The sequence below is a fragment of the Battus philenor genome, unplaced genomic scaffold (assembly GCF_028537555.1).
Source record: "Battus philenor isolate CCGP_79_NKW_IND1 unplaced genomic scaffold, ilBatPhil1.0.hap1 SCAF_16, whole genome shotgun sequence".
NCBI lineage: Eukaryota > Metazoa > Arthropoda > Insecta > Lepidoptera > Papilionidae > Battus > Battus philenor.
The window spans coordinates 2,038,401-2,055,411 of record NW_027181678.1 but is presented as its reverse complement, the minus strand read 5'-3'; the positions used below and the strand labels follow the sequence as shown (position 1 = coordinate 2,055,411).

General features: G+C 35.9%; 1 protein-coding gene across 1 annotated transcript in view; it reads right to left on the bottom strand.

The window, feature by feature from the left end:
- The window catches only part of Prp16 (ATP-dependent RNA helicase l(1)G0007), a 140,800-nt gene that overhangs the window by 27,598 nt on the left and 96,191 nt on the right, over positions 1-17,011 (bottom strand). The window lies entirely within an intron of this gene.

Below are 17,011 nucleotides of genomic sequence, written 5' to 3'. Positions count from 1 at the left end.
GCATGTGCGGAAGTGGCTAAATATTGGTCCTATTCTTCAAAATGGTTTGGGTTGTGTCAATTGATATTCCAACACTATTAGACAGGTCTCCAATTGTCAATATGATTTTTGGGACCGTTTTAAATGAAAATTCACCATATTTTATCATCAGAGTAGTACATTAATAAATGAAAAATCGTAACACTTACAACCAAGTGACTAGTTTTATAAACAAAATCATATACTAGATAAAAAACTAATATAATTTCTATTGTATGATACTGTGTTAAAGTAGAGAATACTTCTACAAAGTTCTAAATTTTGTCAGTAAAAAGGTTAAGTGTTTTTATATTACTAGCACAAATAAAAACTTATGCGTTTATTCGCTTTTTTACAACAGACTCTGCACTTAGTATTGAAAATAAAATAAAAAAAGCCACACAGTTCAGAACTTAATGTCGACTTGAATAGATATTATTATATGAAAAAAATAATAGGTCCTCTTTTGTGTGGTATAAAATTTGTCACAGTTAGTGTTAGTCAGAATAAAATTGTAAAATAAAAAATCGACAAAATACTCGTTTTAGGCAAGAAAATGAACGCGTGGAGATGTAACAAGAATAATTTGTCGTAATTAATACGCATTGTATGTGAAATGCGATGGTTTTATAGCCGGTGATGAAGCAAACTTGCCCACTAGCGGGCAAGGTCTAACATATTAAAATTTTGAGATAGAGAGAGAGAGAGATTTTTGTTTATTGGTAAAGCAAGCAGTGAGCGATGACGAAGTCTGCGATGCTGCATGCTTGCCGAAAACAAACCTATTCACTTTTGATTTGAAAACTCCTAGGTTATATCTAGCTGGAATCAACTCCTCTGGTAGGTTCCACATCTTGGCTGTTCGCGCCATAAAAGTTGTAGCAAAAAACCTAGTGCGGGCTATATACAAAAAATGCAGATATTAACATGGTGCTCACGATCATCATATAGAACCAAGTGGACGGTTCATCAATCGAATTAAGGGAGACTGCCTCGGAAATTGAAATTTGGTCTGGATAATTTTGATACCGCATTAGCTAATTTATCGGAACCAAAGTCAGACGCAGTTAGATAATTTAGCTTAATGAACATTTATGATGTTCAAAACGGGGTTGATATTCACTAACAAAGATATAAAACCTGCTTGTCTATAGTTGAGACTAATTTCAGTTCGCACAGAGTGTAAGCCTTCAGATTTTGATCCGTAACCTATGCTAGCTCTTATAGGAGCTTCAGTCCTAAACCACTAGACCACTTCTAAACTCACTGAAGTGTAGAAATAACGAACAATTTTTTTACAAATATCCGTAAATAGTCTTATAACCTTTTTGCTTAAAATTTTTCCGTCATCATTGTGTCCAGCGAACCGTGCATGAAATAAATAGTTTCTACTGTCAACGGTCACTGATTTTACATTTAATAAATAAATTGTCTGCGGTCAATTTTAAATGGTCTTTTACATCAAGCATCAAGGGATGGAGTGGAAACCATGGTTCGCCAAGAGCAGCATAGCACATCCAACTATAAGATGGACAAACGACCTTCTTTGGGTCGTCGGGAGACATGGTAGTAAACGTCGTTTTGCTCAAACCATGGTGTATGGTGTAAAATATATTTGTTGTGTTGTTGTCGAATCTTCTTTATTAATGTCAATACTATTGTCTATTGTCTCATGGTAAGTTTTTGCTGTCAGCCTTGCGGCTTTTACAGCTTCTTTGGAAACGAGTTCACGGAACGGAGGGGTCCGTTTGTCGATACTGCCGCGCGGTGTCTTTTTTATACGTTTACTAACAACTGCGCAAGTTGTTCGTCCATCTGTCCATGCCCGCCAAAACTGCAGAGTTCCGACATATTAACACGCTCGCTGTGTCAACATTTCCATAGAACTATGAGTTCGTTGTTTCAAGTAGAATACATCATAACTAAATTTTCCAGTACTGTGTATGTGATCTAATAAGTCTCTAACATTTACTGGATTATATCATCGAATCAAATTTAAAGTATAGATAGTAATATGTATTTTTGTCTTAGACATATACAAGGAACTATAAAAATTGCATGGATTTTGTTCAACGCATAAAACAAAAGTCGAGGGGTCTTTTAGATCTCGTAACACAATGAACTTTGATATATACGTTTGACATAAGTTACTGTAAATCTCCGGAGCGGTGAATGTCAAGAGACATGGCCGCATATCTCGTGTAAAATAAGTGTTTATAAACACGCGACTCTTGCACAAATAACCGATACGGTTATATTCTCTTTATCCTTGACCTCTCGGGTTCGATCTTTCCGGGTGATAAGGAACAATGATGCCCGCATCAATCAAAGAGGACAGTGCTTTACTGTTCTCTTTAATTATATATAGTATCAGTATTTTAGGATACAGTTCCCGGCAATGGTTTTGTCACGTGTTTATATCTGGAAGTGGCCTATATTAAGCGTCTTTAAATGACTTTAACAAGGCCGTCTGTCCATTTTGTACGCTGCGCTTGTCGATCTGAGGTTTCGACGTCAGTAAAGCTCTAGGAGACATCTGTTCTGTGCGTTATATGGCCTATTGCTACTTCACCTTGAAATCCATTGTCGGTAACTTTTGTTCGTCTCCGGATCTATCCGTTCCTGATTCGATCTTGTAGAACATACAATGTGACTGTGAACATGCTAATAAGGTCTGAAGTACTCATCTGTCTGGAAATGAAGTCCGTGCATAGATCAAGGACTCCATTTTTAGTCTAATGACAATAAGCACGGACACATATGAAGCATGAATTGGAGTAACTGGGCAAAACATCATCAGGAATTTGGGTCTAAACTAATTAGGCAAGAAATCGAATAAGTACGGCTATTATTACAATCCTTACAATTAGATGCTTCAACAGAGCAAACGAAGAGATAGGATAACGAAAAGGTCTTATAAAGTTAGTAGAAGATCTTTAAAAGAAGGTAAAAACGCAAAAGGTCACGACGTTTGGAGAAAACTCGTTTCCTCATGACCGAGAATCTTGGCCAATCATGTCAGTTTACTATTTTCCGCTAGGCTTTTCTATTTTCAGGAAGCTTTATGAATCCGTGCACGCTTGTAACTGTAAGACCCCCGAAAATGTGACCATCCTTCACATCTTTTATCATCGACATCGAATTTCTCTTTCCCAAGATTCAATGAATTTAGTAACATCATGTACATAATGAAGCTTTTTGATAATTTCTTCCTCAAGTCATATAGCAAATTAACTTCTGAACAGCTGATCATGTACTAACACGAATTATGCGTCAAAATGACACTTGCAACTTACATTGTAATTGTATTGTTTACAAATGTGTTGCCAGAACAAGAGTAGTAAACTGGCAACCCTGAACACCGCCATGTTTACGTTCGCGTGGCGGGAAAGTGAACTTGACGGCATTGAACGATTAATCGGACTTTGTATCCACACGCGACACGCGTGATTACGTTCTCGAAGGCGCGGGAAACTTTGTTCATCTGATTCACTTTTCTTAAAATAGAAAACATTATACATATATAAAATGTTACTCCATTGGGACCGAAAGATTCTCGAGTACCAACCATGAGCTTATAAATGCAGTGTGAGCAATCCAACTTGTGGCTGAACCGACAACATTGCTAAAATTGCGGGAAGCAAGAAGGGTCATAGTGGCGGCCGGGAACGACGCGGGTCGACCATTACTGCCTCCTTTCTTTCTTTGTTTTAACTACGTGGGTGGTGCGGGTGTTGTATATCGGTTCTGTCAGGGGACCGATATGATGTATGTCGACGGTAGAGTCAGTTGTCAGACATGAGTTGTCACTGGAACCGCTGTAGTATTCGTTCATTCGTTCGATCTTTTGACTCGTTCACTGTCGGTCTGAATGAATGTAAGTTTTTCCGACATTATGTCATATTGAAAATGTGTTGTAACCAACAAAGAGGCACTAATGACGTCGGCAAATCTGAGCAAGCTAGTTTTTCTCTTACATATATAAACTTTCTTTTAAAACATATCCGTAGTAAATTTCAATCTAAATCAATTAAAACGAGGTTTCCTCTTAAATTGCAATTATCAAACTATACAGGACTCATATACTTGTTTTTGTTGCATCAAGATATTGTATATTACAAGTAAACATGGAGAGTTTTCCATTCAACTTTCTTTTATGTACGTCTTATGATCTATTCGTTAATATATTTATAGATACGGTAGTAAGTTTTTTAAATGTTGATTTACGTTTGGATTTATTTTATTGTTGAGATACAAGTCTCTTCTGAGAGAATGGAGGCAAATGCTGGGCTGGAAACTAATAAATATGTCACAATTCGTTTCAATAAAGTTACTCCTTGTGATTAGAGGTGACAAAACATATACACCAATACCTCGCTTTGCGTCGTTTCATTTTGCGTGTTTTTCGAAGTTGCGTCGCTGCTTAGTTAGTATTAATTTTCACTGTGCGTAGTTAGATTTTCGAGATTGCGTTGTTTCGGGTTCTTTAATATATAAATTAATAAATATTATTCCAAATTATTTATTGGCAGAGGGTTATTATTTTTTTTTAATGTTTACTTTGTTCAATTTTATTTTTAAAAATAGTAGTGTAGTATTTTCGTGACCCTGGAACCTATCTTCGATCTTTACATGGTTTGCTATAGAAAATCTTAATTCACTTTGCGGCGTTTCAATTTGCGTCGTGTTTATTTGGAACGTAACCATAACGCAAAGTGAGGTATTGGTGTATATATTTTTGGGTTTACTTACACAGCTATTAATAGGTTTATTACAAGAACAATGTATATTAAGTTATTTTAGTATAAAAATTGTATGCATATTGTCGAATCCCACAAAAGCATGCAAACTGGCAGCAATGGGTGCAAGCTCGCACCGCATACCGCGAAGTGACGAACCCAACGGTATTGGTCCTTATGTGCAGCAGTGTGCGATCGGGCGAATTTTAGGAGTGAAGGAGATAGACAACTGCTTCACGCAACGATCGGCTGAGTAGATTTCTAGACAAGCTATATAAATAAATATAGGACTTTCATAACAAAGACGAGTGCCCTTTTCGATTCGATATGCCGGAGTAATTGTTTTAGTTCACGGAACTCTGATTCCGCGACCTGAATCATCATCGTAATATCATAAATATTACATACATAAAAACGAGTATCAACCCGGATTCCTTGTATCATCGACCACTACGAGCTACTACAGTAAATTACTTATTATGTTTTGCAGCGACTATGACTTTAATGGTACCGTAACCGCTATACCGCGCCTTAGGAAAGCGGGGAGAGGTGGAGGCCCGGGAAAAACATAGCCGCGTGGGTTGACTCTCTGCCTCCTTGGCCGCGCATATAGGCTCAGTACAGATAATACTATAATAATTCATTTTCTTAATATAAGTATTAATCAATTAATAAGTAACATAGAAGTAGAATTTTTGAAGGTGCTGATTTATAATATTAATATCATTTTCCAGTAACATTCTGCGAATGAAGCAGTGCAATGATCGATGCCACCTCCATAACTTCTATGTTTAATGTTATTTATTTGACTTCAATTCGATTATCAATGCTATTGAGTTAATTATACAGCTAATAAACATTTATATATGACAGCTATGTGTCCATATGAGATATCAACGTTGGGAATCCTTACCGACTCGCGTAAATTCCCCATAAGGATGTTTACAAATTATTGTTCTCATTTACGCTATCTCAAGTAATGAAACTTTGTTTACTGAATAAATCTATAAACTCTATAAATAAAGCAATGCTAGTAAAGATATAAATATGGGATTACATTCTACAGTGTGTTTAATTATAGATGTAAAAGCTTTAAAGAGATGAAAGCTTGTTTGCTGTCATATATGTTGTATTTATTTACTTCCAATGGTTACAGATAAATAACATAGTCATAATAATAGTAAGAAAAAGTTACATATTAAAATTTGTCATTGTTTATTGTCATTTTCCAACTTTGTACTGCCACAAACTACTGGCGTGAAAATATATTAATACAATAGATTTCGTAATGATCACTTTTATACAGGGGGATTAGAAATAGGTGATGTTAATAATTGAGTTATACATGCAAAGCCTTTAGAGCTTTTACACGTATAACCAATTATCCTGTATAATTAAAATTAAAACAGAATATTCTTTATAGTAATTAATTTTGAATTACTATATCTATATGACTTTGCATAAAGGCCTGAGACTTGCGACAATAGGTTGAAAGTTCGATTCCCGTGATTAAATTTTAGATAATTCATACTTTGTGTATTAATTATATGGCAGCAGCGTCCTCTGCATAACATTTTTTAGGGGTTTCAATATAGACCAACGTTTCTTAAAATTCAAACAACATCAAGTTTTTTCGACTTCAGTTTATGTATATACTAAAAATTTAACCTATTATATATATACATACATATATATATATACATATATATACATACATATATATATATATATATATATATATATATACACAGGATATACTGTATACATACAAATGTTAGAATTACAAAACTACATCTGTACTAACGGTCCAATGAGAGACTCTATAAAAGGACTTGATTGAACAAACAAAAGATAATGGCCATTGTATTTAGTTGTGTTATGAATGCTAAATAGCTATGTATATCCCTGACCCGGCTCGGAGCCCGGAGGTATGGTCAGTTACGTAAGACCGTATGGTATATGATATCTTTAAAACCGCACTTGAACAACCTTAAAAATTACTAAAATGGCTGCCTAGTTGACAACGCTGTTCTTTGTGTGCACTAACAACCCTTTTCTCTTTTCTCCCGCTTCTCCTGCCAACATCTCAATTCCAGTTCGTAGCCAGAATTCGTCTACTTAGATGTCCCCCCATAGTACCGACTTTACTCATTCTTTCACAATGCAATCTATTGTTCCCTGGAACGCGCTCCCCCACGATATTAGGATGATCAGGAATCGTTGCGCATTCAAAGCGAAGGTAAGAAAGCTGTTTCTGTTGGTTCCGGAACCCTTTCGCTGTGATTGCCGGTCTGTGGTCTTCACTCTCTTGTCCAATCGCTAGGCTATTCCGGTTACATTGACTCGTCTACCAATCTTCTCATTCCTGATTCAAGCTCATGGCCTTCTACAAGACTCGACAAACTAATTTGAATTCCCAATAATGACCAGGGTGAGAGACCATGTTTCGATGCCGGAAGTAATCACTGGTATATGTGCACATAAGTCGTTGACTTTCGTCTTTAAGAACGAAAGATAATACAGAGTTGATGCAATTACGGAATCTATTCCAATTAACTCACAAGACCGCGAATATTTATGGTGGGTAGTTAAAACAACATACTTACATCAAACTAAAGAAAGTTAATTATATACAGACTAGATGGTCCACGCCCGTTTCGCTTAGTCCGCAACTCCTTCGTGGGTGTGATCTTATAAAATCAATTCTGGATAATTTTTATCATGACAAAAAAGGTTATACGAACTATAATTTGACAATATTCATTTTTTATTGAATGCCCTCAACAACTTCCGGATGAAAATTATGCAAAATCCTTTCTTAGTTGATCATTGCTTGGCAAAATGAATAATTATGACAAATTTCAAGTCTCTAATCCTTACTGTTCATTTAATATCGTGATGAGTCAGACGTAACTATTGCAGCCTGTATAATAGACACCAACTGCGAAGCACAGGCCTCCTCCTAACATATCTATGTGGGGATATACCTTAATCTATACAGAATATACCCCATATATATATAGTATTATGGTACGCAGAGGACGCTGCTGCCCATCCTTTGGAAACTTGCATGTGAGCAGTGGCAATGCGAAAGAAAGCCCTGCAAGGCCTGTGATCGCAAGTGTCAGCCCTCACCGTTGGACTATCACCTGAAGCATCAGTACATACTAATGGAAACATCTTATACGTACAATGTTACAACTCGGAAAAAATTAAGAGCGTACGTTAGCAAAAGATTTATTTACATTAAAACAAAGAAAATAAATGAAAAACTCTGTGAATAATTTATATGTAATAATATATCCATACTCGTATCCGTGTGCGATCTCCCAACTCCGATCTAATTTAGTTAAATTGTCTTCGAAGGTTCACCACATCTTTCTCCTAAAACCGAGTAGATATCGATTAGTCAATACAACATGTTAGGCGACGCAACTGACATAAGTTTTTTTTTTAATTTATTAACTTCAAAATCCAGAATCGCTCTCGCACCAATCAAATACCGTCAGCTATAGCAAGGCCGATAGTTGTGGCTATCTTCAGAGCCTATAGCTTGCAGAGAATATCTATCGGCAGACATGAATGAATAAATTAATATTAAAACATAATTAACAGTTATAATTCGCAAATATAGCGTTAACAGGTTATATTTTTAATTTCAACATCGCCACAAGAATTCATAGTGCGTCTAAAAATTTGTTATAACGTCTTACGTGTTGTTTTGTTCCTACCAAGGCCGACGAGATGGACGGTTAACAGCTGTCCGGACCACCGACGGATAAGGTACGGTGTGCAAAAAAAGCTTCAATAGCTAAACAAAAAGTAACGCTTTTGTGTTTTTATCGTAACAATATTGTCTACAATGGTTGTATTTTTGAATCGATTTAACTTTTCAGTTGACAGTGAACAAAAAATTGCAAATCTAATCTTTTTGTTCAACACAATTTTGTCAATTTTGTTTCGCATTAAATTCTAGTATGGAGTTTTATCTTGCAATATTAATGATATACCGTGTATAAATTGGATATAAAATTATGTCAAAAGATATACAGGCTGATCGGTTTTAAGTGTAATTTTTTTACACCTATTTCTAAACATTCTGTATAAAGTGATTACTCAGAAATGTTACATTATTAGAAATACGACATACCAAGAAGTTGATATGATTTCTTACTATATCATCTCTAATTTATTTATTGTTTCTGTATCCATTGATTTTTTGACAGGATGTAACGTAAAGCTTTGACATCTATAACTAATGAATAAGAATGTTCGGAAGTATTTTACATCAGGAAAGCTGCTCATGTGTAGAATACGGTAGCCGTCTGTAAGATGGATCCGCGAAGTATCAGCTCGAAGCTTTGGATCCTAAGAGACGAGCCAGGAGGCTGAATGGTCACGATGATTTGGTGAGCGCTAGCTTCAAAGCTTGGATCATATGCGAAAAATTTCCAGTTTATTTGTATTCTATACCCTGCATTTTAAAGAGGGTGCAGCGGAATTGCACCAAATAATTCCCACATCAATTTTCCATCAGACAACAAGCAGGGACAGCTTAACCTATAGTGCAGGGTGTGCGATGCATACGGGAGCCGCTGAGACTCTGAGACGGCGGCACCAGAAAAAAGGCTGTACCATATTGTAAGCTATACCTACTTATAAAATAATTATAATAACTTGTTGGAATATAAAAAAAACTTTCTAGTTACGACGGCAAAGTAGCCACGAGGGAGAGGATCAGGCCTACGGGCCAGAGTTTCATTGCACACGGGCCCTACACGAGATAGAGTCGCCCCTGATAACAAACGAACGAACACTGCATACGAACACGGTTGAAATTCCTTCCACTCCCACTAAGAGTTTTGCTAATACTTTTATAGTGCGAACAGCCAAGGAATGGAACAACCTACCGGCGTCATTGTTTCCAGCCAATTATAACTTAGGAGTCTTTAAGACAAGAGTAAATAGGCAAGCAAGGCAAGGCTTCTAGGCAAGCAAGTACCATCGTTGACCTCGTCATCACTTAACATCAGACGATACGGAGGCAAAATGCTTGGCTTATAAAGGACAAAAAAAATCAGCATGAATATTTAAAAATCAGTTCGTTTTTTTGCTGTCGTTACCGTAAAAAATTGTATACGTGACCCGACGAGCCCCCGTACCACGTGCCTTAAAATTAAATATCTATATCGTTTGTTCGTCAAACGAATCTTCCATTGGATAGATTTAAATTTAGAACACCAACGGTCTAACGGTTTTTATGACGCTTCAACTGACATTCTAAAATTATGGTTCATGAAATCTGAAACGGTATACAGGTTGATCGGTTATAGGTTTAAAGGCTTTAAAGACGTAAGTAAATAGTTTATTTATCAGCAAAAAACTTTATGACTTTTACACCAATTACAACGTAAAAAGTTAAGTGTGTATATTTTTTTTCTTTTCAAATACGATACGTCAATAACTTGGTAGTACAAAGTCTGTATGAACAGATAGTAAACAACAATTATTTTTTATATAAAGTAACAGAATTTTCAAACCACTCATTATTACTATATTATCATTACGTTGTTTATTATTTCTTAAAACCAGTTATTGGATAGGGTGTACCATACATTGATTGATAGCAAGTGAGCTATACTTTCATCCTTTTAGACACATGTAACAAATCATCCTGTATAAGGTACAGATATCTATTTCACAGACATAGCTGCCTATATATATTAGTCACGTGAAAAAACATCATTAGATAATAAACGTCACACTGGCCGGCTTGACGTGGGAAAAAAAAGAGAATAATATTTAAAAATAGAACGTTTCTGACATCGTGATGCAATATATTCGCATGTAACGCGGTTAGTTATAAAAACAATATATACACCGAATAGAGTTGCTTGGTTACCCAATTGGTTATACAGTAGAAGATATCAGCCCGAATAGACGCTACCTAGGGAGTCCTAAAGCCATATGCGACCTACCTTTTTGAACAAGCGAAATTGCAAATGTTCCTAGCATATAAATAAACTCAATTTTTCTCGCTACTGTATTTAAAATACCGCGAGTAATATTGCACATCGACCTTTGGAAAGAGACACTCAGCTAATTCGGCGTCGTAGAGCGGTATCTCTGTCGCACGTGTGACAAAAATTTCACATAGGTTGTGTGGGACAGAGATAATGTTCTACGAAACCGAAATTAGCCGATTGTCTCTTTCCAAAGATCGATGTGAAATATTTATAGCCAGGTACTGTACAAAGAATATTGCGGTAGAAGGGTGCTTGGTGTTTCAAAACTTAACAGATGTGGTCTATTGTTTAAAACAGATATGGTTATTGTTATAGGTGTAAATGACTATCGCAGATTATCTCCGCGAAACATTGTCATTTTATTTTGATAACGCCATTTCAACTTCAATTAACGCAACTAACTACGAACTCAATCTCAACTTGTCGATATGATATTATCCACTACGCTATTTGTTCATCTCGACCGCTCACTTCCACGATGCGTGAACGACAACGGAATCAACTTTGAATTCAGATGAAGCTGTAAAAGCCTTCGGGCTAACAGCACTCACTTCAACAAAGAATAATTAAGAATCAGTTTTAAAACGTGTTCGTGTACGATGCAGTGCCGCACGCACCGGCGACTCGTACCGACCTGATCACAATTCCAATTTAGATTCAGCTTCAGTCTTCAGAAGAAAGGATCGTAAATTTCTCCGAAAATAGAGTTGATAACAATTAGTTGATGCAATTCGTATATGCGCAGGCGACGCATCTGACGTAGATTTTATTCTTAATTTATTAGCTCGCGGATTTCGCCTTAAATACGCTCAACCCATGAAAAAATATTTACCTTTTCTAATGCCTGGGATTTTTAAATGACAATGTCACATTACTTTTTGATCACACTAGTATATCGTAATCATCATTTCAGACCTAGACCTCTCCAAAGATCGTTACAATTACTGGATTCACTCCGCCCATATAGTTTTTAATTATCGCATTTTTGGAACGCACAAAAAATTTTAAATTTCGAATATCGCCAATGACGTATGCGATGACGACAACGCATGCGTCAACAGATATGAGCCACCTTTGGCGCGCCCGGCGCCCCGTCGACTTGTTCTTATTTGGCGAGACAGAGTCGTTCGATCAAAACAAGAAGCGAGGAATGATGCATCTATTACCGCGGTATTAAAAATCTGCATTAATTATCGAGGTATCAGATCGTCATATGGCAAGAATACATTTTTTAATAACATATTATTTATGAGTCTTAATAAAATCGTTTATGAAAAATACAAGAAATAATAATATACTTGTAACGTCTAAATTTCGTCTTAAAAAGCCAGCAAATCCTTCATAGGTTTGAGTGTATGCATATTTAATAAACTGTCATGATATCTGAGACCTTCCGTTCTTTAGTTTTAAATCTAAAATTATAAGTATATTATTAATTAAATCTTATTACAGCAATCAAGAGTTTTATTTGATCGAAATGTGTGTTGGTCTGTTGACTCATTTACAAGATTTATATTATAATGTATTTATATTACATGATAAATTGTTGAATTTCATTTCAAAAAGCAACTGTTAAGTTTCTGACCGGCTCTTCTCAGCAGATCGTTTCAAACTGGTGGTAACTTACTACTTGTAATGTCTACTTAAATAAAGATATTTTAAATTTCGAAAGTAATATATCTCCGCCAAAGATCGAAAGTTGAAATAACTTGTTATAACTTGTTCGTTAGTTATTATAAATAGCGATGCATCAACGACAATAAATCACAGGGGTCAGTCTCTACCCAGGGAGGCTGTACGCGAGACCTTTAATTCCTCTTTGCTCTACAGTAATGCAAGCAAATGTCAGATGAGAGTTGTAAATTTTAAACGTTGGGAGAGATTTTCCGTAAACATTGCGCATTGAAAGTGCATTGTAATTAAATACCACATACAGATGACGACTATCTCGGCTAATTTTTATCTTTAACATTGCATTTAATTATTATAAAACCTGCATTTAATTATAACAAATATAAATAAGGCAATAATAAAGACAGCAACTTAAGTAATTGTATCAGAGCTGTACGGACTTTGACATATATACATATTTTCAGTTGAAGTCAGCCCGGAGGCTTTTACAGCTTCATCGGAACTGAGTTCACGGAGCAGAAGGGTCCGTGAACTTAAAAAATTAATAACGAACTAAGCTGGATAAATGCTTTCCAGTTGCAAGAAGTCGTTCGCATGTAGTAAAGCGCTCTACTCGAGTAGAGCTGTGTAGTGTTGATGTTGTGTATATGCTTGGAATGGCAGCGTGGACCACAGGCGAACCAAGGAGAGATCCAGATCCAACCTCGTTTCACCCACGCTGTTCACGGTTATGGAACGTGCTGCCGTTCTCTAAAAACGTGTGTTGTAGTGACTTTGACTTTAATAATGTTTTGGTGATCGGAAAAAACACACCATTAATTTGTTTACGTGGGCAACCGCGTGGTACCACCGTATGTGTTTCAAAATTAATGACACCCACCTAGAAATACAGTCTTATATAAATCATTAATCATTGTTGAGTATAAATACATACATTAATTAAAAACAAATGATCTAACTATAGCGAGCAACGGTAGTCTAGCGGCAAGAACTGAGAATTGTGGTCGTACTTACTGAATCTTATACCCTTTTGTAATTCTTTATTGAGACGCAATAAGGACAAACGTGTTTTAAAGAGATTTCTTCTTTTGGTAACAACAAATTTTTTCATTCACTTGTAAGCAGTACCGAGAAACTAAATCTTTATAAGCGAATTATCGGATATCCAAGTCTATAAACATCAAGGAGTAGATCATTTGCAAAGTAATAGAACCCCAAAGGTTTGCATAACGAAAATAAGCGGTAAATTAGACGTCAGCCGCTGCAATTTCTGATTGAATCCGAAGTAAATCGATTACCATTGCGCGGCAGGTCTGTTCCGCTCGGCCGGTCGTGCATTCCGGTGCAGAAATGTTGATGACCTGTTACGTACGTTCGAACTGACGTAACTTGGTACCAGGCGTGATATTCACTTAACAGATATTTTAATCTAATAGATTCAGGCGTTACTTTGCGAAAGTACATCCTAAGTAAGAAAGGGACTAAAATATAGCTACTTCCACTACGTAGCAGTAGTAGTGCTACATAGCGGAAGTGCTATATGCACAACTACTGCTACATAGCGGAAGTAGCTATATATTAGTCCCTTTCTTACTTACACATTTGAGTGTCGTACAAAAACCATATAATTACCTTTGTCTTTATCGGTCAAATATCCAGATAACTTCTTAGCTAAAGCGCCTTATGTTGTGTACAGAATGATTAGAAATATCCAATAAAAACGTTAAATGGATCCATGTATAGTTAGTTGATTAGTCAGAAAAAATCTTTAAATTTGTTACACCTATATGTATAAAGTGATCAATTTTAAATATGTTACATTACATTTTTTTTCTATTGGAATGCATACGCCAATAATTTTTGTAAGTACAAAGTCTACAGAGGTATGAACGTGAGCATTGGTAACGTCGTAGGAGAGGTCGTAGAGGATTCAGACTTGCGATCGTAGGTTACAGGTTCGATGTCTGGGATACAATCTTATGTAATTCACACTTTGTGCATTAATAAGTATGGTAGAGGATTGAGACTTGCGATCGTAGGTCACAGGTTCAATTCCTGGGATATAATCTTATGTAATTCACACTTTGTGCATTAATAAGTATAGGGTTGCCACTGCTCATAAATAAGTTTTCAGAGGATGGGCAGAAGCATTCTCTGCGTACTATAACACCGCATTGCGATCGTACCGCCCAAGCGCGGTTATGTTATATCCTCATAGATATCTTTGGGGAAGGCTTTATGCCTTGCCTTGGATATGACTGAAACGATATGTAGTAATCTGAAATTTTACTACTTTTTTACTTTATTATTATTATTACAAAATCACTGAAACCATTGATGTTTCGATATGGTTTACCATACATTAATTGACAACATTCATTCTTTTATCCCTTAATAGCCTGATTTACGAAAGTGATTTTTTTAATATTACTATGTTTGCTTGAGGGTCTAGATGAAGGGAAAAATAGATTGTTTTTTTAATTTCGTTGAAAAGAATATTATACAACAGTAAAATACGTACAGCCAACCTATAAAAAAAAACTAATAGTAATGTGAACATTCGGTTTAAAAGATTGGTATCAAAATTGAAACTCTAGGCTATTAAGGGTTGAAACTTTTAACCCTAAAATCAAATTTTTCCGGTAAGTTTTGGAATGATTGAATAATCTATTATGTAGATCATGTAAACATCTATTGTTAAACGTTTTCAGACATGTATGAGGTTGCATATGCGTCTGGCGCCGGCGCCGCATGACCGCGCAGAAACACAATACGCGCTCGAAGTAACCTTGCTCAATCAAACAGACGAATGACATATGTATATATATTAAAAGTATATATGTAACATATCTTCTACAAAACTATGTGCATGATGAAAGATTGATTTCATTTACGCTAGTTTAAAATCGAAATAAAAATATTCTTTTCTCAAGTAGTCTATTACACTTTCAAATCGTTATAAAGAGTGCTTGATAATAATTAGCTTCAAACGTGAGCATCAGTAACATTTAATTTTACTCTAGTGTCTTAAGAAATCTTATCCTACTGCCACTTGAACTGGCCAATGTCGCTGACTTTCTTTCGTCTACGAATCTCCCCATTCCTCTATAATGACAGTTTATAACTTAATATAAAGAAACGATGACTAATAATGCCATAATCTCATAGAGCCTGGAAGAACCTGGCTACGATCGAAGGATACGTTTAGAAAATTAAAACGAACAAGGATATCACTTGATTTCAATTATTTCATGATTATTGATTTGTTGACATTGTATTTAAATCTAATAATACTACCTACTTACTTTTGTACAAAGTACATCTTTAAAATGATCTGGTTTTCAGAGTATTTTTTATATTATTTTTAATCGTACAAAACTGGTTTGTTTGTCTATAAAAACATGTATTGATAGAAGGAATTAAAATAAGCTGATAACTCCTAGTTTTCGTCTTCAAAATTTAAATAAATTATTTATGGTACAAGGTATACGTATGTACAATAAAATTACATAATTTCAGATCTGCCACTGAAGAAATTTGAAATCAATATTAACAACAAATTATTAAAATATATTGTTCTGTTAAATAATACTATACCGATGATAATCCGTGGAACTAAATGTTGTGTAGCTAATTATTTTCAAGCACTCTTTATAAAACTGTATTTGTAAAGAGCAACTGTTGAGTTTCTCGCCGGCTCTTCTTAGCAGAACTGCCCATCGACAGTAAAGCGTAGGCCACGCCACGCAATGCCGGATGAAGATGCACCGACCCCGAAAGGTATTAAAAGACGCCCCTCAAAAAGACCAAGGGGGGCCCCCACCAAGAAGGTCACACACAAGGTGACAAGACACGCCCAAGCAAGAGGGCGCACCGAATAGCAACTACCAGTGTGCCGGTTGTAAAGAAGAAAAATATTTAATTAAATGGGGGTAGTGGGCAGAAGGCCTGGTCTAATTTTGCACCGCAGTTCGGTACTCCCCTGATGGTGGTGGTAGGCAGCTGCACGATCTCCCAGGACTGGTCAGGCGACAGCAAGTCGAGAGCAGGGAGCGCCGGTAGGTTGCAGTATGTGTCGGTTCCGGTGCACGGTGATATAATTCCAACGGTGTAAAACTTGCAGTGTAAAACTTGCAGTGTAAAACTTGCAGTGTAAAACTTGCAGTCTAAAACTTGCAATGTAAAACTTGCAGTCTAAAACTTGTAGTATAAACTTTGCAGTATAAACCTTGCAGTATAAACCTTGCAGTCTAAAACTCGTAGTATAAACTTTGCACCTGTGAATAAATGTCACAGTTATGATATACATATATAAGTATATGTACAAATTGCTCCGCTGACAGTAAACCCCGAGATGGCTTGCGACGAAGGAAGGGCAGAAACCGAAAGCAGTTGGTGTGATTGTTTACTGTCAGAACGGAATTACAAAATGTAAAGCATGTAAAACAATAATAGGAGAGATAAACAATTAAACAAATTAAAAAGTAATAATGAATACATAATGATGGAACTATGGACACAGACAAAATGTTGAGCTCTAACTTATAGATAAATGCTACTTAATATTAATGTCTTTATAATATTTGTTCAACACTT